At 41.6% G+C, this 22,711-nt stretch overlaps 1 protein-coding gene across 7 annotated transcripts in view; it reads left to right on the top strand.

The window, feature by feature from the left end:
• The first annotated feature begins 4,195 nt into the window (after positions 1 to 4,195).
• The window catches only part of pdzd2 (PDZ domain containing 2), a 96,551-nt gene continuing 78,035 nt past the window's right edge, over positions 4,196 to 22,711 (top strand). For 6 of the 7 annotated variants that reach the window (XM_086206979.1, XM_086206980.1, XM_086206983.1 and 3 more), the window contains exon 1: positions 4,196 to 4,606. The gene's annotated coding sequence lies outside the window, so the exon portion shown is untranslated. Of the gene's footprint in view, positions 4,607 to 6,512; positions 6,860 to 22,711 lie in introns of those variants that run through there. The other variant, XM_086206981.1, reaches the window with a different exon arrangement.

Below are 22,711 nucleotides of genomic sequence, written 5' to 3'. Positions count from 1 at the left end.
TCAGCTCACTGTACGACACCTTAGGATTTGTGGCCCCATTCACTATGCCTGCCAAACTGTTGCTACAGGAGCTTTGTAGGAGAGGCTTGGGGTGGGACGAAGCCATCCCTTAATCCCTCTCTAAGAAGTGGTCTGAATGGGCCGAGGATCTCCAGAAGGTGGCTGAGTTCAGTGTGGATCGCTGTATTAAATCCAGAGATTTTGGAGACCCCGACACAGCACAGCTTCACCACTTCTCTGTCACCAGCCAAGCTGGATATGGAACAGTGTCGTATTCGAGACTGGAAAAGGACAACAGAGCTCAGGTTGCATTTCTGTTGGGAAAGGCCAGAGTTGCTCAACTGAAGCATACAACAATTCCTCAACTGGAACTTACAGCGGCAGTTCTTGCAGTCTGAGTTGATAAAATGCTTCAGAAATAGTTGCACCTGAAGCTGGAGAAGTCAGTTTTTTGGACTGACAGCACAACTGTTCTTAAATACATTCGTGTTACGGCCACAGCCGTTTGGAGGTTCTCCCCCTTTTGTGTGAGTGTTGCGAGTGTGCATGTGGATAGGTGTGTGATCGCTCTCAGGGACAATACTGCTGATACCTGTGTAGACGGCCCCTGGTTGGACGGATGATCAGCCAATCACCGGCAGACTGCCTAATAAGAAGTTGACAGACCAACGCTCCGCAGCAGGCTGTAGCCAGCCATGCTCCTGTGCCTACTCGTCTCAGACTGCTCTGTTACCTCAACTCTGACACCTTGTAATCTTGTGAGGCACTAGTTTATACTGTTTGACTCTAGGTTTGGATGCTGTTTGGTTTTGTGATCTACCCTTTTTTTGTACGAGTTATTAGCCAATAACTCTAGGTTAGAGTCTTCCGTTGTTCTCATTTTGTTTATCTTGCAGCACTCCATTAGTTATCTGCCTCACTTTCATTGTACAAAAAAGCAACTTTTATTAATTAAATACTTCTTTGGAACCCTCTAAAATCTTGGTTCATTTTATGTTACTTCCCCTTTTCCCTTAAAATGAGCTGGTTGTAACAATTCGTAATGAAACCAGGCGAGTTCACACTTTTGTCGCAAACAGAGTCTCCATCATCAGAGAAGCAGCAAATGTCGATCAGTGGAGATATGTTGGATCAAAGGAGAATCCAGTGGATGATTTGTCAAGAGGAATGAGGGCAGAGGCTTTTCTGAAAGGCAGGAGATGGATAAACAGTCCAAAGTTTCTCTGTGAGCCAAAGGAGGTTTGGCCTAAGTTGGATGCTGATCTGGATGTGACTCCTGTAGATGATCCCGAGGTCAGAAAGGATTTGACCGTGAATTCTGCTGTTGTGGAGCCTGAGTGCGCCACAGATCACCTGCTTTGTTACTTTTCATCTTGGATGAAACTAAAAACGTCTGTTGCTTGGTTGCTGAGGGTCAAATGAACTCTTCTGTTATTGGGACAGAAGAGAAAGGAGTTGTGTGCCTCTGCAGACTTCAATAAGGATGAACTGAAGACTCAAGGATCTGCAGTGGAAAGGAAAATCCAGAGGACAGAGTCTGACCCCTGAAGATTGTGAGAAAGCAGAACAGTCAATCATTCAGTATGCACAAGAACACAAATTTAAAGCTGAAATCGCATCACTCAAGAGTGGTTGTAAAAGGGGAGTCCACTGTACTGACTGGATCCTGTGATGGATAATGGAATCCTAAGAGTAGGTGGTCGGCTGGGTCGAGCAGCAATGCCAGCAGAGTCTAAACATCCAGTCATTCTGTCTGTACTGATTCTGCGCCACATTCATCATCAACTGGGACATGCAGGAAGAAATCACATGCTGTCCAGACTGCGTCAGAGGTACTGGATCATCAATGCAAATACTGCTGCAAGGAAAGTGATATCTGACTGTGTGGTTTGTAGGTGCAACAGGGGGAAGCTTATTGAACAGAAAATGGCTGACTTGCCTGAGGAAAGAGTTTTGCCTGACAGAGCCCCTTTTACAGATGTCGGGGTTGACTATTTTGGGCCTATCGACGTTAAAAGAGGCAGGAGTGTTGTTAAAAGGTATGGAGTGCTTTTCACTTGTTTGACCAGCCGTGCTGTGCATTTGGAGGTGGCACATACATTGGATGCAGCTTCATGTATAAATGCTATTCGGAGATTCATCTGTAGACGAGGCCCAGGCTCTACCATCAGGTCTGACAATGGTACAAACTTTGTTGGAGCCAACAGGGAGCCGAAAGAAAGTCTGGCTGGTTTAAATCATGGAAACATTCAGAGAGCTTTGGTGCAGGATGGCATAAAGTGGAACTTTAACACAGCTGCAGCTTCCCATCATGGCGGTGTGTGGGAACGCTTGATTCGTTCTGTGAAGAGTGTTCTCACTTGAGTTCTCAAACAGCAAATGCTGGACAATGAAGGGTTTGATTTGATTTGATATTGAATGACAGACCAATTACAAAAGTCTCTGATGACCCAGATGACCTTGAGGCGCTCACACCTAATCACATTCTGACGTTGAAGGGCAAGCCAGTCATGCCGCCAAGACTCTTTGATCACAGTGACCTGTACATCAGGAAAAGGTGGAGGCAAACACAATACATGGCAGAGCTCTTTCGGAGGAGATGGATTTCTGAATACCCACCAATGATGCAAGAGCGACAAAAGTGGACAAGACCGAGAAGAAGTCTTACTCCTGGAGACATCGTCCTCATTGCAGATGCCACAGGCCCAAGAAGATCTTGGCTGATGGGGAAAATTCTGGATGTGAGAGCAGATGCAAAGGGCCTGGTGTGCTCCGTGCGCCTTCGAACAAGAACCAGTATCATGGAGAGGCCGGTGACGAAGCTCTGCCTGCTGCTGGAAGCAGGAGTGTGACATCATGGACCATTTTTTTCTTTTCTCTCTCTTTTTCTCTATCTTCTGTCTCTATCGTTTTGTTTTATTTCAGGTTCATCACAAAGAGAGAGTTGGTGGCTACAACCGCTGCTGCAAAAAGAAGAAAGTGAACTGAAGCTACTGTGATAGACTGTCTAGTTATAGGTTGGGGTTGACTGAATAGCTCCTTTGAAAATTTAAGTAATTGTGATTGAATGCACAATTAGGGGCCGGAGTGTTGGAGCTATTTAGTGTTATTTCTTTGAGTATATATTTAGTTTAGTGTTCAGATGTCATTATTCTCAATCAATTTATTTATTTTTATTCGTTTATGATTAAATTTCTGTTAGTATTCTGCTAGTTATAATTTCTTTAGTGTGGGTCTTTAGTTATTATTATTATTATTATTGTTATAATAATATATTTTGTTTCATTTGGGCACGGAAGGGAGGCTTCACAGGTTATATAGGTAAGCGCACACTAGGGGGCCAGCACGCACCTGGGTGGGCTAATGTTTTTTTTTATTGGATCGGAGAGGCACAGGATTTTTCTTTGTTGTGTTTGCTTGATTTTGGGGGGAATAAACCATGTTTTTTGTTGAAACTGGACATTCGTTTGGACCTTATGTTTTTTTCCCATCCGTGTACACCACAACCCACGGTGCAAAAGTGGCCTTTTGAGTTTTTATTATAGAAAGTTTGATTTGAAATTTTTCCTTGGTTTTTTTGTTTTGTTTTGTAGACAAATGGCCACTACACCTTCCCTTTAACAGGGAGGAACATCAAGCAGATTCAGGCTCAATGGGGACGACCTTCTGCTTTGACCGGTTGGGGGGAAAGAGAGCAAAAGAGTAGAAAAAGACAGATAATGGAGAAAGATGAGTACAGAAAGAAAGAGAGGGACAGAGATAAAGAGGGAGGGAAATGGAAGGAGACTGATGGACAGACAGGGACGTGAGCAGGTAGTGCTACCGGTGGCTGCTTGAGCTTCTTCAGGTCTGTAGCCTCCCCCAGCAGGAGGCAAGGATTTTAAAAAAATTGCTTTCCTTCCTGGCTTTGGCTGCTTATGAATCTACATATTCCAATAACTGATAAGGAAAATAACAGCTTGCCTTGCTTTCTCCAAGGAACAGTTAAACTTGTATGTTTGAGTGTATTGTTTTCTTTTATACTCTTTTTCTCTGTCATCTTGTTACTGACGTTACTCTGTATTCCTATTGCATTTCTTTCCAAAATGGCGGCAGTGCTATCGTATTGCCATCTAGTGGCAGTTGTCACAAACACACCGGGGTTTCACCTATTGGACATTAACACTGGTTGGTTGTTGTGCCTTATAGAGGAAGTGGTGCCTGTGAGGCGCAGTTCGGGGAAATAACAGTTGACACATCGAATCTGAATATTTTGACTCCGCCTGCTGTCGACAGGAGGACCGCCGACAACTCATCGATTATCCCAAACACATCCATACGTCAGACTACTGAGAAACGGTGGTCCGAACAACTGGAGTAGTTCAAGAGTTTAATTTTTTTTTAGGATATTCTTGCAGTTTATACGCTGTCTGCTGTAAAGAATTCTCAGGCGCAGCTGAACGCAAATACATGTGCTTTGTCTTGAGTCAAACGTGTTTAAGCCGTATTTTTGAAAGGACTAGATGAGTATCCACTTTTCTTTCCCTCGAACATTTTTGAAACCTGGATTGTTCTTGTGTTTTGAACTGGAATGGGAACACAGTTTTACAATGCATCGCCATGGAAGGTATTGTCTACTTTGTGTTATATTTGAATATAACGTATCAGACACTTTGTAATACACTGTGACCATTTAGGAATGTACAGTAACTGTGACAGCGGGGTTTTGTGTCCTAGATGGGGTGGGTCAGCCCGATGAAACTGGGTGACTGTGTCGAACCTGTATTCAAGAATATATGAACTTACTCAATTGAAAGTGGAAAAAGTCACATTTTCCCACCCAAAACAGAGATTGGTTGGTTTCATAAGTTTCAGAGTTGTCGACTGCTACGTCGTGACGTGTTTTCGAAGCAGACGTGTTTAAAAAGTGAACACGATTGTATTTACTCTGAAATCCGAGCACTTTTATTTGATGTTGTTGGGCAAGCCTGCAATCCCCCATTGATTTAGCCAGCACTTTGAACTAACACTATATTTGTCGGGTTAGCCTGCTGCCAGGGACTTTTCTTCTGTCCACCATGCATTTCAGTTAAACTACCAAGAACAACAGTGGTAAAACACACGGCTGTGAATAATGGTGAAAGTTCATTTTTGAGTAAAAGAACTTAAGTATTCCAAGTACCCTTAATAGTTTTTAAATTATCTATTTAAACCCCCCCCCAAAAAAAACCCCAACAGATTTCAAGATGACCTGTCCTGTTTTATCAACAATTATCACTCTCTGCACTCAGTTTTTCACTCTTAAATGTCTGCCAAGCTGTACATGAGAAGGGAAAGACATTAAGCATTGGTGTTTGTTTCTGAACAATAGAATAAATATTGATATTGCAACAGAAACAACAAAATCTTGATATATACCATTTAAAATTCCAGCAGGGTTCCAAACTAACATAACTTTGTATACCTGCTGCGTATTCTTTTTCCTCATGCAGTATTTGCTACTTTTCTATACCTACTGTAGAACATAAACAACAATCTGCATGTCTCGGAAGGTGATTGCTCTCTCCGGAGCAAACAGTTAAGGAAGAGGCTTCTCTCCTCTGCTAGGGACATTAACTTAAAGCTACAGTAAAACAATTTTATATTCTGAAACAGGAGTGAGACGTTTAAGTTAAAGAAAATAAATGAGTAGTGTCAGTATACTTTCCAAAACAAGTAAACAAATTTGGCTTTAGCACATGTGACAGTTTTTTTTTTGGGGGGGGGGGGGCGCTTGCATCTGCGCTCTTGCTGAGGAAATCCCTCTTTGTAATTCCATTCAGGGCTTTTCTCAAGCTCTTTTGGCTACAGCTTTAAAATGACATCACTATGAAATAATGTGAAAGCTTTTGGCTCTAAAGGCTGCTGTTCAGACTGAATGTATCATTCAAAGCTTTCAGGAATCAGACAGAAGTCATCATGATGTAGCACTTGTTCTGAATATCCTGTGTGTGTGTGATCACTGAAACCTGAAGTAAGCACATTTTTGATTAATTAACTCTTTAGGTTTTTTTTTAGTTTTTTTTTTTAACCTGTCCTGTTCAGCAGCAGGGGCAAGCAGCATCAATGAACCTGGTGCCATGTTGTACTGAAGCAGTTTTACTCTGCATAGGAGGAATCTGATAAACTCCTCCTATTGCCATTTATGCTTAATTTTATTAGGAATGGTATTGGTTCATTGATAAAGCCACCGGACTGAGGCTCAGGAGTGGATAGAAAGAGAGAACAGGGACAGGATAGGGAAGACGGGGGGGGGGGGGGGGGGACTAACAACAACAACATAGAGGAGAAAAGAAAAAAAAAAGGAAAAAACAGTGGTTGCAGAGTTTCCGGTGCAGGCTTACCATTTGGTTTAATATAATTTTTAGATAAATGTCTGAGTGTGTGATTATGGGTCAGTTGTGCGCTGCATGCGTGTATGTGTGTATACGCATGTGTATGTGTGTGTGCTACGGTTTGTCTTGGATGCTGTGCGTAGCTGGCTGTAGCTGATGTGGGGGGGCCAGGACATCCCACCCCCAGTCCAGGATAGCAGGCAGGTCAGGACCAGGCCACCAGAGCACCCAGAAACCCCCAGGACACGGGGAGCCCCAGGCCACCCCTCCCCCCAGGAAACAGCCACAGGCCCATCCCATGCCAGGACCCGTAGGAAAGCATAGGAGCAGCAATCCTCACCCGGAAGCAACCCACAGAGAGACGGGGCCAGAGGACCCCGGTCCCGTCGGGCACCTCCCCCACAGCATGAGCAGAGCCCAGGGGCATAGGGCCCCTCTGGCCCGAGACCCGACCAGAGTCCTCCAAGAGGTCCGCCAGCGGCCGACAGCCACCCACACCCAGCAGGGTGCGTGTTGTGCGTGGGAATGTAGATGTGATGATGTGGATGACTAGACTTTAGTTTTTGGATAAATCATGGACTTTTATAGGAAAAGTCATGATGAGGGTTGCAACCTGTCATTGAATTATGAAAGAGATAGTTTAGGTTTTCCCTGTGATGGACTGGCGACCTGTCCAGGGTGTACCCCGCCTCTCGCCCGTAGCCGCTAGGATAGGCTCCAGCCCCCCCGCGACCCTTAACAGGAATAAGCGGAAGACGATGGATGGATGGATGGATGGATAGTTTAGGTTTTATTTTCCCAGGCTAACATCAGTTATCAATTTTCATTATAACTGTTGTCTATTAAAAAAGATGTATTAGAACACCACGTGTATTAAATTTCCATGTATTATGTTAATTTTTCAGCCTTTAATTATTTAAGCAGCAAATAATACCTCTATGACAACTGCATTGTAGTTTTCAGTATGCATAAATATGCTACAAGATTCTGTTACATGAAGTAATAAATCCTTTTTCTCTTCACCCCAAAGGACACCAAGTCACTCCCCAGGGAGTGTTTTAAACACCGCAAAAATTTTTTAATTGTGATCAGTGAAGAGAAATGAAAGAATATTAGTCATCAAAAGTTCATCGTGTATTTAAAGAACAGACTACATTTATCGTACGTTATATTACTGACAAAAATATGGTTGCAATACAATACTTTTTGGTAATTTTACTGTCTTTCCTCATAAATTTTATCTGTAATTGACCCAGAAAAGAATGTTTGTTTGTTTATTTGGTGTCCTTCGGAGTTATGTTAAGCAGCAATGTCAGTCTTGCTTGGCTAAGTAGTTGACTGTCTAAGACAGCAATTGCAAAATGTTATTTGCGTCACCCCCTTCTATATCCTAACTGGGCTGACGCACCCCCCATTCCCCACATCTTTGGGAAAAAAATGCAGCAATCCCTCATAGAGTGCGTAGAAGATAACTTCCTCTACACTTCATCTTAAGATGAAGTGCATTTGGAATAGCCTGCATTTATTAGTATGTCAGCTTTTGATTTTAAATTTTACAAAAGAAATGTTTATTTACAGGTGGCACGGTGGTGCAGTGGTTACCACTGTCGCCTCACAGCAAGAAGGTTCCAGGTTTGAGTCCCGGCTTGGGCACGGGATCTTTCTGTGTGGAGTTTGCATGTTCTCCCTGTGCCTGCGTTGGTTCACTCCAGGTACTGCGGCTTCTTCCCACCGTCGAAAGACATGCAATTGGGGACTAGGCTGATTGGATTCTCTAAATTGACAATTGACCGTAGGTATGACTGTGAGTGTGAATGGTTGTCTGTCTATATGTGTTGGCCCTTCGATGGACTGGCAACATGTCCAGGGTGTACCCCGCCTCTCGCCCGAAAACCGCTGGGATAGGCTCCAGCCCCCCCGCAACCCTTAACAGGAATAAGTGGAAGAAAATTGATTTATGTATGTATGTATGTTTATTTACATGTCTTTATTGTTTGGGAAAATCCCACTTAAAAAACACTCCAAACTGCGATCACATTTTTTATCTGGCACGCCCCCTAGTGGCAGCGCATATACCCCACCACACTTAATAATAATCCTATATTCTGTTGGAATCTGGAAGTAAAACTAAAAGTCACACAAGGGGTCACTTAATTTCAAGCTTGAGGAGAGACCCAGCAACTGGGACTTTGAAGCTTTTGGTTTAAAATCTGATGATTATAGGTAGACATTTATTTTTCATTACACTCAACAGTAGTCGTCTTTCCTTGATATGTTTGTGTTAAGGCCAAAACATATTTTTGTTTTATTGTGTTGTACTATATTATAAGCTTAGACATATGCACTCTGCTCAGCACTGCCACACAGGAAGTAGAGCCGCTGTGGGTCAACCAATTGCTGCCCAACAAATAAGTAATGACATTGTCATCTGTTTAATAATCAAATCAATTTTTGTGTTGCAGCCCTAGCTCCATTTATTCAGCAGATCCATTGTCCTTCCAAGACCTGTTGGTACAGTTGGATTTTCATGGGTTGTCATACACAAGTTTTGCAGTTAATGAAAATGCTTAATAATAATAATAATAATAAAAATAATAATAATATCCATCAGTCCATTTTCTACCACCTAAACTGTTAAGTTAACTGTTAAGTGAGTATCCAATCAGCCTAGTCCCATTTTGCATGTCTTTGGACTGTGGGAGGGAGCCGGAGTACCCAGAGAGAACCCTCACAGGCACAGGGACAACATGCAAACCCTACACAGAAAGATCCTGTGACCAAGCCAGGGCTCGAACCAGGAACCTTCTTGCTGTGAGGCAACAGTGCTAACCACTGCACCACCATGCTTATTATTATTATAATTATTATTGTTGCATTTATTATTATTATTATTGTTTTCTTCGGATACTCTGGCTTCCTCCCTCTGTCCAAAGACGTGCAAGAGGGGACTGGTTTAATTGGAGACTCTAAGGGTGCGTTTCCATTGGCTCACTTCAGAACTTGTCGGGTGGGGTCGGGTTGGTTTGTCCCGTTTTCACTGGCCCCAACGTGGTATTAACCATTACCATTTTGGTCCCTGCTCCGCTGGGGTTCCAAGCGAGCCAAGCGGGGACTAAAATGTGACAAACACATACTGGGGCGCTGATTGGGTAACTTATCCACTTACATCATCTACTTTGTATCATCTTGGTTCGGCGGAAAACTGGTAGATCGCTTGGTAAAGTCTTTTATACTTTTCTTGGGTGTTCTATTTTGCTGCTTGAAGCCTTGTTTGTCTGTTGGCCCTACTTTTAGTTTGAGCAAAAGCCACTGTGGCAACAGGCATAACACTGCCACCATGTCGTCCGTTGTTGTTTTTTCGCACACAAATTACGCCTGGGAACTCTCGGCAGGTGAGTCCACCCACCCTGATGTGGTACCCAGTGCTAGTCGAAACGCACCCGTACCGAGCTGTACTGATCCAACACGAGTCAAAGTGAGCCAGCTGAAATGCAAAATTAACCTTAGGTGTGGCTGTGAGTGTGAATGGTTGTCTGTCTATTTGTGTTGGCCCTGCTATGGACTGGCGACTTGTCCAGGGTGTACCCCACCTCTCGCCCGAAGACAGCTGGTATAGGCTCCAGCCCCCCTGCGACCTGTAACAGGATAAGTGGTAGAAAATGGATGGATGGATGGAATGGCAGTCAATATAGAAGTATTGTGTAATGCAGTTAAGATTCCTATGTCACTTGTACTTCTTAACAGCAAATAAACATCAGTGTGACCACAACAGGAAATTGCAGAGGAGGAGTTCCTATTGTGATTTTGCATTATATAAACAATCACCACCCCATGACAAATAGGTCCCTTTTTTAAACACTAACCTAATCCTAAATCCGTGCCAAATACTCCACTTTGATGAATTTCTTGTTAGGAAATCAATCTCTTTGACTTGAGACAGCCAGCCATTCATCCAAGAGGACAGACACTAACATTACACACAGCCTAGCCAAGACCAGGAAATTGTGTTTTGCATTACGGCTGGTCTTTGGTCTCCTTTAAGACTACAGGTCCTCATAAGGTTAGACTTTATATCAGAAACACAAATACCTACTCACTCACACATATGAACGTGTGTGCAGAGTTGCTGTCAGTTTGTGAAGTTGTACAGATGGCTGGTGGCTATGCACATTGCGAAAAGTCTGCTGTGTTCATATTTACATAAATAGAGCGAGTTAAAAATTCTTTACACCAGTAGTAGACAGAAACAGCCTGCTCTGCTGTCACAGTACACAGCTCACATAAACTGCTGACAGCAGCTGAACACGACCTGAAACAATAAATATCTGTTATCCCTGGCATGTTCCGGTTCCCCTGTCCAACCTCAGAGCCCTTGAGCACATACTGCCCCAAACCATGCCCTTTTACCAATGATGAAATTCAACTATCAGTACATTTACTTAAGACCACAGTGGAATATAAACTTGAGGTACATATGCTCTGCCTGTTTATTTACATTTTATGCCATTTAAAAATTTTACTTTACCACAATCTACAAGGCAGTAATTTCATTTTCATTCATAGACATAGTCATATAATGTTTATTTCAACACTAGAACTGCCAAAGGATCTTTTATTACACTGGTGACATGACAAAATCCCCAACGACTGCAAACACAACTTTTCGGGCTGTATTTTAAGCATGCTGCAAGTTGGCACTTGGTCAGGCACAAGCATCATCACAAGCCAGAAGCTGGCATAAATGGCATTTTCATGGCAAGCACCCTCACCCTTTAACTAGCAAATTAACTTGCCCACCATCTGTGCCAGCAGGTGCTTAATTTTTTAAATGAGGCATGGCCTGGCACAACCATGGTGCATTGCTATTTTCAGACACCAGAAAATATTTGTATCATAGACCAGTAAGAGTCCGGTCTTTGGTCAATGGTGTTATGTGTGAGGAGCTCTTGAAAAAGTGCAAAAACCAGATTAACAGGCACTGCAATGTGGTTCTATTGATGCCCGATAATGTGGACCTCCCACCACCTCCTCCCAGGCCTACTTTACCTATGATGGCTATTACATCCCTAAAGAATCTAGGGTTAAGGTAAGCAACATAAACCAAACCACAACAGAAATATGTAAAAGGCAAACTGCCCTTTATTATTGTAAATTAAATACAGACCACGATGGCCAGAGAAATGTCAGAAAAACAAACAAACAAAAAAACCCACTGCCTGCACAAAACCAGCCCTGAGTAGCTAAGGCTTTAACTCTCAAGAGATATGGGAGAACAAAAAGTCACAGTATAACCAACCATCCCTGGGCAAGGCTGCAGGGATGGCACTTTATAAAATAAATAAAACTTAAGTCTGCCCTACACAGTCAAACACAGCATAAAAGAAACCAAACAAAAAACATTTACCTGCCTGCTCTAATCTGCCCTGTCAAATAAAACACATGCTGACCATCACCCAGCACCATACAAAGACAGAAAGTTACGTGTGGGAGTGATGGTGTTATGTGTTTAAGCATAATAGCTAAGTCCTAGTGCATCTGAGTTCCCAGTTCACAAAACAGAAATACAAAACCCACAGCCATCTAACAAACAACAGAGAGCGCACAGTGAGGCAGACGTCTCTCACCAAAACACAGCCGCCCTGACCATGGACTTAGGATAAAGGGCTGGCGAGGCCATGATTGGCCGGGACTAATGACACACCAGGTGGGGGATCACTGGTCAGCAATGCACGTGGGCGGACTGGAGGAGTGGCATGCCGAGGATGTCCTCTAGGAAAACAAAAGATTGGTTAAAACACATAAATGAATCACAGGGTCTAGGGAATTTTCCCCACTAAAAAGCACAGCATGTTAAACACAAGAAAAACTATGTTCAAAGGTCCGGAGACCATAACAATGGTTTTAATGGGTTGCCTCAGATGGGGAGCGCTCACTTCTGAGTTAAAATGCATGTGTCATGGTCCGCAACCCGGACCCACCGAATAAAGCGGAGGAGGACGACAATTACGTGTCATGGAAATAGCAACATACCAAGTATGAGCACAACTTGGGCTTTAAAGATAATGAATGGAGGCACTCTGATTGTTTTGATTGAAGTAAAACCCTGTGAATAGTTGGTGTCCAATAACTGCCTCTTTGTGGCATGTCTCGTGGTTTATACTTAGATTATGCGCCATCTAAATACCAAAATGAGACTGAACTCACTGTGTGGTGTGCACACAGCGCCATCCACTAAACACCTGTTACCACAGATTGCTTAAATAGGGCCCCATGACTTAAAGTTACAGTTTACATTGTCTGACCCTCTTTGGTTGCTTTCACACCTATAGTTTGGTGGATTTTGTGCAGTTCAGGCGAGAAGTGGAGAAGCTGCTGCAATTTTTAATTTGAACTTACTAACAGTCAATTTGTCAAGTCACTATGTCACTAAACTATGTAATCATCCACCGAAAAGCATATTTACAAAAATAGTAAAACTGGAATTGTTGCCATATGTCTTCATCTTTGAATTGTCACCTGTTGGGCAGTCTCTGTTCATCTATTCCTGTAATATTTCTTTTTTTGCTCTTGTTTTTCAAACTTGAAGTAGCAGCCATTGTATCTAGTATCCAGTATTATGAAGCTCATACAGTGGCTCACAATGGATGCGACGGAATCTCTCACGTAAAGTGATATTTCAACCCAAGATTTTTTTTTGGCCTTTTAGGTACTCATACGTACATGTCTTAAGCTCCCAAAGACATTTCATCTTAGCTGCATCATTTCCTTGTAATTCCAGAAATCAGAAAAACTTCAAGCAACAGAGAAACTTTCAAAAAATTTCAGTTTACAAATTCTCAAGAGTAATGCCTGGTATAATCTATGATTCATGATTATTAAGAAATGATGTAATGAAAGAATAAGAAACAAAAGAAATTCAGGAAAAAATGTTTTCACTTTCCTGGACATTTTGGAATAAATCTGTGAATTTTTGAGGTGTATTGAATGTACCACACAGTCAGTTTTCTTCAATAATTAATTAGATAAACTAGATTAACCAAAGATGTGCACTGTTTACTGAAGTTAACATAGTCAAATCAAGTCAAAATTTGTCTAATGCCAAATCAGGACAAAGGTTATTACATGACACTTTACAAGTAGAATAGGACTAGCATCTCACTCCTTCAATTAATTTACCCCCAACAACTCTCCATAAACAAGCACATTCAGCTTTAGTGCTTGGAGTGCCATTTTACGATTTCAAAACAACTGAGTTGTTTCTATATTTCCTATTGAACATTGGCTCTCAATTTGTCATTTTGTCTTGAAAAGAGAGCATCATACCCAAACAACTATGACATAATAGTTTTGTATTGATTATACGTATTCAAAATATTCAGAAGACAAATTTATAGTTCCCTCTTCATGGACCAAGGTCATGGTTTGTCTGCCTTTTATCAGGATAACTCAGAAAAATATGGATAAATTTTGATGAAATTTGATAAAAACAGAAAATTTAAGTTTAGGAAGTTTGTTTCATTTTGGAATGTTTCTGGCACTTTATCCTAATCAAATGAAGTTATTCTTCCTTGGCAGAAGTATGTTCTCTCAGTGCCTTCTTGTTGAAAATAAAATTGGATCTTTTGCCCAGCACTACATGTTGGTTATGAAACTGAGATGATGAAATAATTCTCTGATTGTGGATTTAAAATTCTCAAAATATACTTTGAAAGACAGCATCACCAGCTTTGGTGGCTAGACTACAGTCTTTACTGATGTACCCTCCTTGATTGTGGTGCTACGTGACATTTGAGACATACTGAAATGGGGCTTTTAATAATCTTTGGCCATATGGTCCCAAGAGAATAGCCACTGGTGGGGGAGGGGTGGTATGGGATTGGATGCGACATGTAGGACAGGCTGAAACAAAGAGTGGTGAACTAATCCTTTAGCCCAATTTCCAACTGCCTGCTGGCTTTGTTAACTTGCTAAAATTCTATTTATTTGGTTTGTCTCTTGATTGTGTGTTTTTATCACATGCACATAGAGCACATCTTTATATTGTGTCCTATTCAGGTCTGTTTTTTTGTTTGGCTCCTGTACATGGTGTATTCTTTTGAAAATTGACCAACTACATATAGTCATTACAAACTCCCTTTGGTCTTGATCTGCTCTGGGCGAGTTGATATGCTGTTTGTCAACATTTGTCTGTTACTGCTATTCCCAGTGAAGCAGTGCACCATGGACTTAGAAACACTGGACATGGACCAGCCAGTTACAGGTCAGGCCAGGCACACTGAATCGCCCCTGACCAATTTACAGCATGCACAATTTACATTTTGGCCCATGGCCTGGCAATTAGTGCATCCCTTGAAAAAAGAGATGAGGTGATGTTTGCTAGGCTACTAAGAAGTGAGTAACAAATGCTTGAACTTTGATCAGAGATTTTCAGAATAAGGCTCTCAATGCCACCTCTGACAAAACCATAATGAGAAACCATCATTGCTCTTATACTGGAGAAAAGATCTCTGGACTGAAAGTGAATTTGTGATCCAGCAAGATCCTTGACAAGGCAGACAGAAAATAAAAACAAAGGGAATAAAAAGAAAAAAGTCACAAAAAGCACCTACATGTTTACAAACTGAAGACCTTGATTGTAAAACAGATATTATGTGCAGAGGGGGAAGGGCTCTGTGTGGAGAGATCTAGGTCATTACTATAAATGTCAAGTTAATACTGTTGTTTTTCAACTAGTCATGTTAACAGTTGATGAACCTGCTCTCGATATCTTTCTCTCATGCTTTCTCATTGTTACCCTTGTAGAAAGGCAACAATGTTAATTTTTTTAAATGTACACATTTCACATGTATCATATCTTATTTTTAAAATGAGCTGATTTATTTCTTTGCTTAGTTGAAAAACACAAAAAAATGAGTTTAATGAAAAGTTTAATTCTCAAAGGGGCTGAAAGAAATTCAAAACATTGTGTAGCTTAGAATGGCCTCCAAGAACTTCTGGGACCCACTGGTAACTCTATGCTGTGATATGACCCCTCGTACACAGTAAAATCAACATGCTGTTTCAACGTAAAAATACGAGTGAAAGGGCTGCCTCTAAGCCTTAAAAATTTAAGCTAATTAAAAAAAAACACAACGTGTTCTCTTAACATCATCTGATGTTATTGTTGATTAATTATTCCTTGTTGAGATAACCTCTGGTTAAGGGGCGGCATAGTATGGAGGTAGAGTGGCAATCTAGCAACTGAAGGGTTGCTGGTTCGATCTTCACTTTCCCTGGTGACCATTTCGAAGTGTCCTTGAGCAAGATACTGAGCCCCTAATTGCCCTGAGACGGACTGGCGGCCTGTCCAGGGTGTACCCCACCTCTCACCAAATGTCAGCTGGGATAGGCTCCCGCCCCCCGCGACCCTTAACGGATAAGTGGTATAGAAAATGGATAGCATTAACCTCTGTTTTTATTAGGTTGATTTAGGTTTTTTAATTGATTGAACTCCTTTGGGTTGTTATTAGAGCTTGCAAATCTATTTCAGGCTAGATAACACAGGTAGCAGTTTCTCTATTCCTCAAATGCTTCCCAAGATGGGCAATATATTGCTTCAAGCCAATTGCCTATTTAGATTTATACAATAATCATTTTAGTTGAGAGCTAGGAAGTCCACTACCTGCTTCTACAACCCCTTGTTCCTTCAAGTGGCCCTGCAGGGATATTTTAGATTTAAAATACTGTGCACAGTCTTTTTGTATGCTGGGAAATGGACAATTTCTTCCATAATGATTGTGGCTACTTTGGTAATTTTCAGTGATTCTCTTACAACTTCCAAAGAAAAAAGTGCAAAGTTTACATGTCCACCTCATTAAACATAAGTGTCATATTGGCTGACATACAACTGTCTTACTCTTCATGTGAGCAAGACAGTAGCCATTTATTTTTCCATCAAGAGGTGTGATGTAGATCAGCAACCTGGCATCTTTGTTAAGGGGGAGGGCATAAAAACTGTTGACAATTTTAAGTATCTGGGTGTCATCATTGATTCCAATTTATCTTTTAAAAAGCACATTAAGAAGACATCTAAATGTGTTAGAGCTAGTTTAGTCAACTTGAGGCATATTAGACACCAGTTGCCACTTCCTGCTGCTAAACTGTTCTTACATTCAATGATTTTTTTCACATCTGTCATACTGTTCTACAGGTTGGTCACAGGCTGGTGTGACCACCTTACAATCATTAGCCACTCTTTACAAAATGGCTCTTAAGGTTCTGGACAAAAAGCCAAGAAATTACCATCACTGTACCATCATTTCAAAATACAACTTACTGTCCTTTGATAGTTTTATCTGTTTTGCTGATATGTGTTTAATGTATAAACTTATTCATGATCTTGCACCACCACCACTTAAGCAGTGTATATCACGGCAGAGATAAACTAAGAGTTTCAAGGTCCCCTGTGAGAGGCGATTGTTATGCGGATTACAGGAAGACCTCTTTTGGTCAATCAGCTTTTTCTGTTAGTGCAGTTAAAAAAATGGAATGCAATTCCAGTTCACATCAGAAGCAGTACAAGCTTTAACCAGTTTTTAAATTATCATTAAAGACATGGCTAAAGGCCCATCAAAGATGTGACCACTAATCAATGTGCAGTGTTACAGTAAGCATTGCCATATGGTATGTGTATCACTGTATGTGTATTGCTTTTTATGTGATGATGTGATTTGTATGTGGTTTTATGTTTAAGTATGATGTGTGTTTTAGTATGATGTTGCTGCTTCTAGTGTGTACCTTGTAGTGGTAACAATAGGGCATGCATTGTCAATGTTTTTAATTTGTGTTTGTTTTATAGCTCCCTGCCCAGGGACCACAGATGTAAATTAGCTTTATAGCTAACTCTGGTACTAGAACTGTCTTGTACATGGCCCCTGTTAAATAAGCTAATAAACTAAACTAAACGTGTGTTGTTGGTAGAGTGTCGGCCTTTAATAAACCCGGTCTGGTCAGGATGTATTATGTGAGGTGTTACTTTTTCAAGCCTTCTAGCTAGCGCCTTGCAAATAATTTTAATATCTGCATTTATAAGTGATGTTGGACGATAGCTTGAAGTGCTGGGTCTTTGTCTGGTTTAAGGAGAAAGCGAATATTCACACAGTTCATGTTGGGTGGAAGGGTCGAGATTTCCTGTATTTCAGTGAACATTTTGTAGAACATTGGTGCAAGCTCAGGCCAAAACTCATTGTAGAATTCTGCAGGTAAGCCATCTGGTCCCAGGGCTTTCTTGTTTGGCATATGTTTAAGGGCTTCTTGACGTTCCTCGATTGAAATAGGTGACTCCAGAGCCATTATTCGGTCTTGATTTAATTTTGGCAAGTCAACTGTGCTCAGAAATGTTTCAATGCTGGACTTGGATGGGTTAATCTCAGATGAATAAAGTTTTTTTTACAGAATTCCCTAAAAATGTAATTGATTTCTTCTGGGTCACATGTTATTTTTCCCCATGGAGTTCTTTATGGAGGATATTGTTGCTCTTTCTTTGTTCTGTTTTAGTTGGTTTGCTAAAAATCTGCTGGATTTATTGTTATGTTCAAAATTCTCCAAGCGTAATCTCTGCAGCTGAAATTGTGTTTTGATGTTGAGTAAATCATTTAGTTTGTTTTAATTCGCTTAATTCTCTCAGTAGATGCTCCCCTTGGGAGGCGGCATAAGTTGTCTCCAAGGCTTAAATTTTTTTTTTTAATCCTGCTTTGAGAGCTTTCTCCTGTTTTTTTTCTTATATGAAGAGTAAGACATTATTCACGGTCTCCATCGGAAGTTTCAGCTGTTTGTGGAGGACGTCTTTGATGGACATCTCAGGGTCTTCCTCCGTCTGCTCAGGTATGCTGGAGAATACCAGGTTTTCCCGCATGCTTCAAGCTTGGATGCCAAGGAGAGCCTCTTTCATCCATTTGTTCTCTGCTGTGATCTTCGTCGCCCGTAGCCCCGGGTGATTTCATGGACGCTTTAAGGGCTTGATTTTCAGCGGCCAGTGAAGCCACCTGTTGCTGGCTGAATTCCAGAGACTCATGGACAGCCGGGAACTCTTTGTGGAGGATTTCCACTAGGAGCTAGTCTAGCATCGAAACTTGTTAGTTTCCTGTCAGTTGAGTCCAGGATGTCCCTGAAGTCCTTATCGGGTGATGAGGGTGCGCTGGACAGTCGACTTCTTTTGGGAAGTGGGGTCGACGCGTTACTGGTCTTCCCCAGGATGAGTCGGTGGTAGCACTCGTCAACATACTCCTGCAGACTTTCCACGGTTTCTTCTTCCAGACTTTATTAATGAGGATTGTAGGTGGATGATAGAATTGAAAATTTCTTACCGTAGTTTAAGGTTTTGATGATGCAAACTGTGTAGATTGGCGTTAAAAAGTTAGCTTGTTTGGTTAGTTCAGGTATGTGCCGCCATGTTGAATCGTGCACAGGTATGACGTTCACCCCGACATTCTCAGCCCACTCTCACATGCTCAACCTGGAACCTTCTTGCTGTGAGGCGACTTGCTGTGAGTGCGAACCACTGCACCACCGTGCTGCCTTTGAAGCGAAAAAATTACTTCTAAATAGAGGAAGACGAAGTCGAACGAGAAGCGGACGCTCTTTCATCAAACAAATCGGTTGTGTGGACTTATTCTCCCATGTAAAAGACAAGACAATGGTGAGACGATTGTGTATAAAACAAAAACCGTGTGCAAACTATGTTGGTACACAACACCATACACTGCGGCGAGCAGTACTAGCATGATAGAAGAATATGCACCTGTTGAAAGGCTGCACAGTGGTGCAGGGGTTAGCACTGTCACCTCACAGCGAGAAGGTTCCAGGTTCGAGTCCCGGCTCGGGCATGGGATCTTTCCATGTGGAGTTTGCATGTTCACCCTATGCCTGCATAGGTTCTCTCCGGGTACTGCGGCTTCTTCCCACCGTCCAAAGTCATGCAATTGGGGACTAGGCTAATTGGATAATCTGAATTGACTGTAGGTATGACTGTGAGTTTGAATGGTTGTCTCTCTGTATACTTGTTAGTTTCCTGTCAGTTGAGTCCAGGATGTCCCTGAGAGTGCTCTGATAGGACAGTAAGGTGTGATGAGTTCTCTCAGGCGTGACACTGTGGTGCAGTGGTTAGTTCTGTCGTCTCACAGCAAGAAGTTTCCGGGTTGGAGTCCTGGCTCGGGCATGGGATCTTTCTATGTGGAGTTTGCATGTTCTCCCTGTGCCTGTGTGGGTTCTCTCTGGGTATTCTTGCTTCCTCCCACAGTCCAAAGAGATGCAAATGGGGACGAGGCTAGTTGAAGACTCTAAATTGACTGTAGGTATGACTGTGAGTGTGAATGGTTGGTCTGTATACGTTGGCCCTGCGATGGACTGGCAACCTGTCCAGGGTGTACGCAGCCTCTCGCCCGAAAGCCGCTGGGATAGGCTCCAGCCCCCCCGAGACCCTTAATAGGAATAAGCGGAAGAAAATGGATGGATGGATGGAGTTCTTTCAGATGGGGTGGAGCTTTATCATTAAGAGCTTTATAAGTCAGCAGAAGGATTTTGAAGTCTATTCTAAATCCTACAGTGGAGAGAAACTAAAGTGGGAGAGATGTGTTCTCTCTTCCTAACTCCTGTCAAAACCCTCGCTGCAGTGTTCTGGACTACCTGGAGACTCTTTAGAGAGTTTTTCAGACATCGTGACAGGAGAGAGCTGCAGTAGTCCAGCCTAGAAGTGCTAAATGCATGCACCAGTTTCTCAGCATCGCTCTGGGAAAGGATATTATTGATCTTAGTGATACTGCGCAGGTGGAAGAAGGTGGTCCTCGTCACATGCATTATGTGGGAGCTGAAGGAAAGGTCCTGGTCAAAAATGACTCCTAGGTTCCTTGCAGTTGTACTCGGGGTCAGGGTGATGCCATCTAAAGTAGCGAGCTGATTAGAGATAAAGATTTAATACGGAATAAGTGACCTTGCCTTGTCAGGAACCACTTTGACAAAAAATATTTTTGCAAAAGTCACAGTTAAAGACATCCCTTATCTCCCTGAAAGCAATATACATTTGAGAGTAAGGATGATAGTACTGTGTTATTTAGAAAATAAAAGCATGAAGCAAAGTGTAGTAAGCGTAAATTGTTACAAAAAAATAGCATAATTAGCAGTGTTTCAATAATTTCAGTAAAAGAATCAGTAGGCCTACTAAATTATTGTAACAATGTTGACTTCCTGTCAGTCGAACTATCAGTTGCTCAGGAATCCTACTGTTGTCTTCAGGGTACTATCCAATTAAGAGTAGCCTAAGATCGCCAAAAGACGATAATTATCTGCCAGATTATAGAAGTCTGTCTTGTTCAGCCAAATATAAACAATAAGGGACAAGGTCAGGTCTTCCCATGTATTCTCGATGGAGCAGAATTCTGAGCTGCTGGGATGTGCCTTACAAGCGCTGTGGCACTTCTCTTGGAAACCAAATCATTCATTGGAAAGGATTAGCTCCAGTTAGATTTTAAGTGGGATTTAAAAGAGTAACAACCAGCTATACAAAAGCAGCTTGTGAGCCACAGGTTGGGTATCGAAGATGTGATAATATTAGGGTCAAATATTCCTTAAAACTTAAATATCTCGGTGAAAGATATTTCAGGCCATGCTGATTATGACCTAAACCTGAATGTACCTGACTGTCTCAGCCAATCACAGCACAATAAATCATTTGCATTTTTTCCACTATACTTTCTCACACATACTTTTCTCTCTCACATATACACATAGTTATTCTTCTCATACATGCATTTTCTTCAGACTTTATACAGTTTCTTCTTACATACATATTATTAAGATACTGGCAGCATTGTTTGAAATTATGGTGCCAGATCGCCAAGTTGCCAGAGACAGTTTGAGTGTGGGGTTTTGAATGTGTGATGTACAGTGAAGGAGTTATTGGCCCAAAATTGTATATAGTGCCAAATACAGAGTTTACGCCTAACTGCCTTACAATGCCTCGAGGTGCCAGAGAAACCCATTTTTATGTTTTAATCAGTATATCGTGATCGTTAAGCTGTCTCTGTTAGGAGATGAGCAACAAAGAAGTTTATGTTCATCCTCAGGACAACACAGGATTTGGGAGTGTTTTGGGTCTTCTGTGAGCTACAGCTTCATGATGATCATTTCCAGGGTTATTTCACCCTCTTTCAGCTCAGAGTGTTGGATTAAAAGGTACTGTCTGAGGCGGTGTCATGGATTCATTTTTTCTGGATTCACTGGCACAAACCATACATTGGGGCCTTGGTTCTTCCTCAGTCCAACTGAATCCAAATTGGAGATGACTTGAGTCATATCTCCTTACCGTCTAAAGTTTGAGAATCACTGCTGTAGAATTCTACATTTTGTATTGTTTAATGTTGCTTTCTTTTTACCCGCAGAGTATTGTATTGTATTTTCAGATAGTTCCTGTTTTAATTTGACATTCACTCCCCCCTGTGTCTGTGTTTGTCTTTTTCCCTTTTTTATGTCATCACCTGTTGTCTTGTCTGTTCCCAGTGCTTCTTCTCCTTTCAGCCCCTTCCCTGCTTTTGTGTTTTCCTACCCATTTATTTGTTGTGTGAGTCGTGGGGTTAATATTCGAGTTTGGTTTTCTGTTTTCAGTCTTTGTCAGATCATCTTTTCTGTTCAGTTTTCCCCTCCTGTGTCCTTGATTAATTATTCTGTTTGGTTCATGGTTAAATAGGTAATTTTAAATATGTAATTTTTCAAGTTCTTCAGTTTCTGGCTTCCTCTCTCATGTTGTCTGCAATGCGGTCAACAGACTGTCTCCAACACATTTCTTCACAACTGGCGCTTTTATGAAATAAGATCCATTGACAACTGAAAGAATGACACTTTTTGAAAGTCTTTTTTTGAAAGTTAACTTTTGTGAAGGGTTTGGGAGGAGGTGCACACTATGTTTATATGGGAGGCTTTATATACTTAAATTCTCAGTTAAGATATGCTTTGGCAAGTTGTTCTGCAATTTGATAAGGTCAACAAATAGAACCATGTAGTTGTAGTCTTTGAGTTTTATCCATGTGTACTGATATTTTATGTCTGATATTATAAAGGCCCTTCAAGGAATCGGAACTGGAAATTATCAGTAGCTGAAAATGCTGTATATTGTTAAACTGCTGAGCCTTTTTCCATGAATATGCATCCATCTCAGCTAAGTAAACATGAAATGTAGTGAAATCCAGACTATAATGAAAAAGCTGTATCGTTTGATCATGTTTTCATGTCTTCTGTCATGTCAGGATTTGTGTACATATTTAGCTGAGCCTAGAAAGGTTCAAATTGTGTCTTTCAGCCTGCACATCTTCCCCTCAACCATTCAGTTT

The sequence above is a fragment of the Aulostomus chinensis genome, chromosome 6 (assembly GCF_037954235.1).
Source record: "Aulostomus chinensis isolate RoL2024-O1b breed Wild chromosome 6, RoL_Achi_v1.0, whole genome shotgun sequence".
NCBI classification, from domain to species: Eukaryota; Metazoa; Chordata; class Actinopteri; order Syngnathiformes; family Aulostomidae; genus Aulostomus; species Aulostomus chinensis.
The sequence above is the reverse complement of the archived record's forward strand: the minus strand, read 5'-3'. Positions and strand labels throughout refer to the sequence as shown.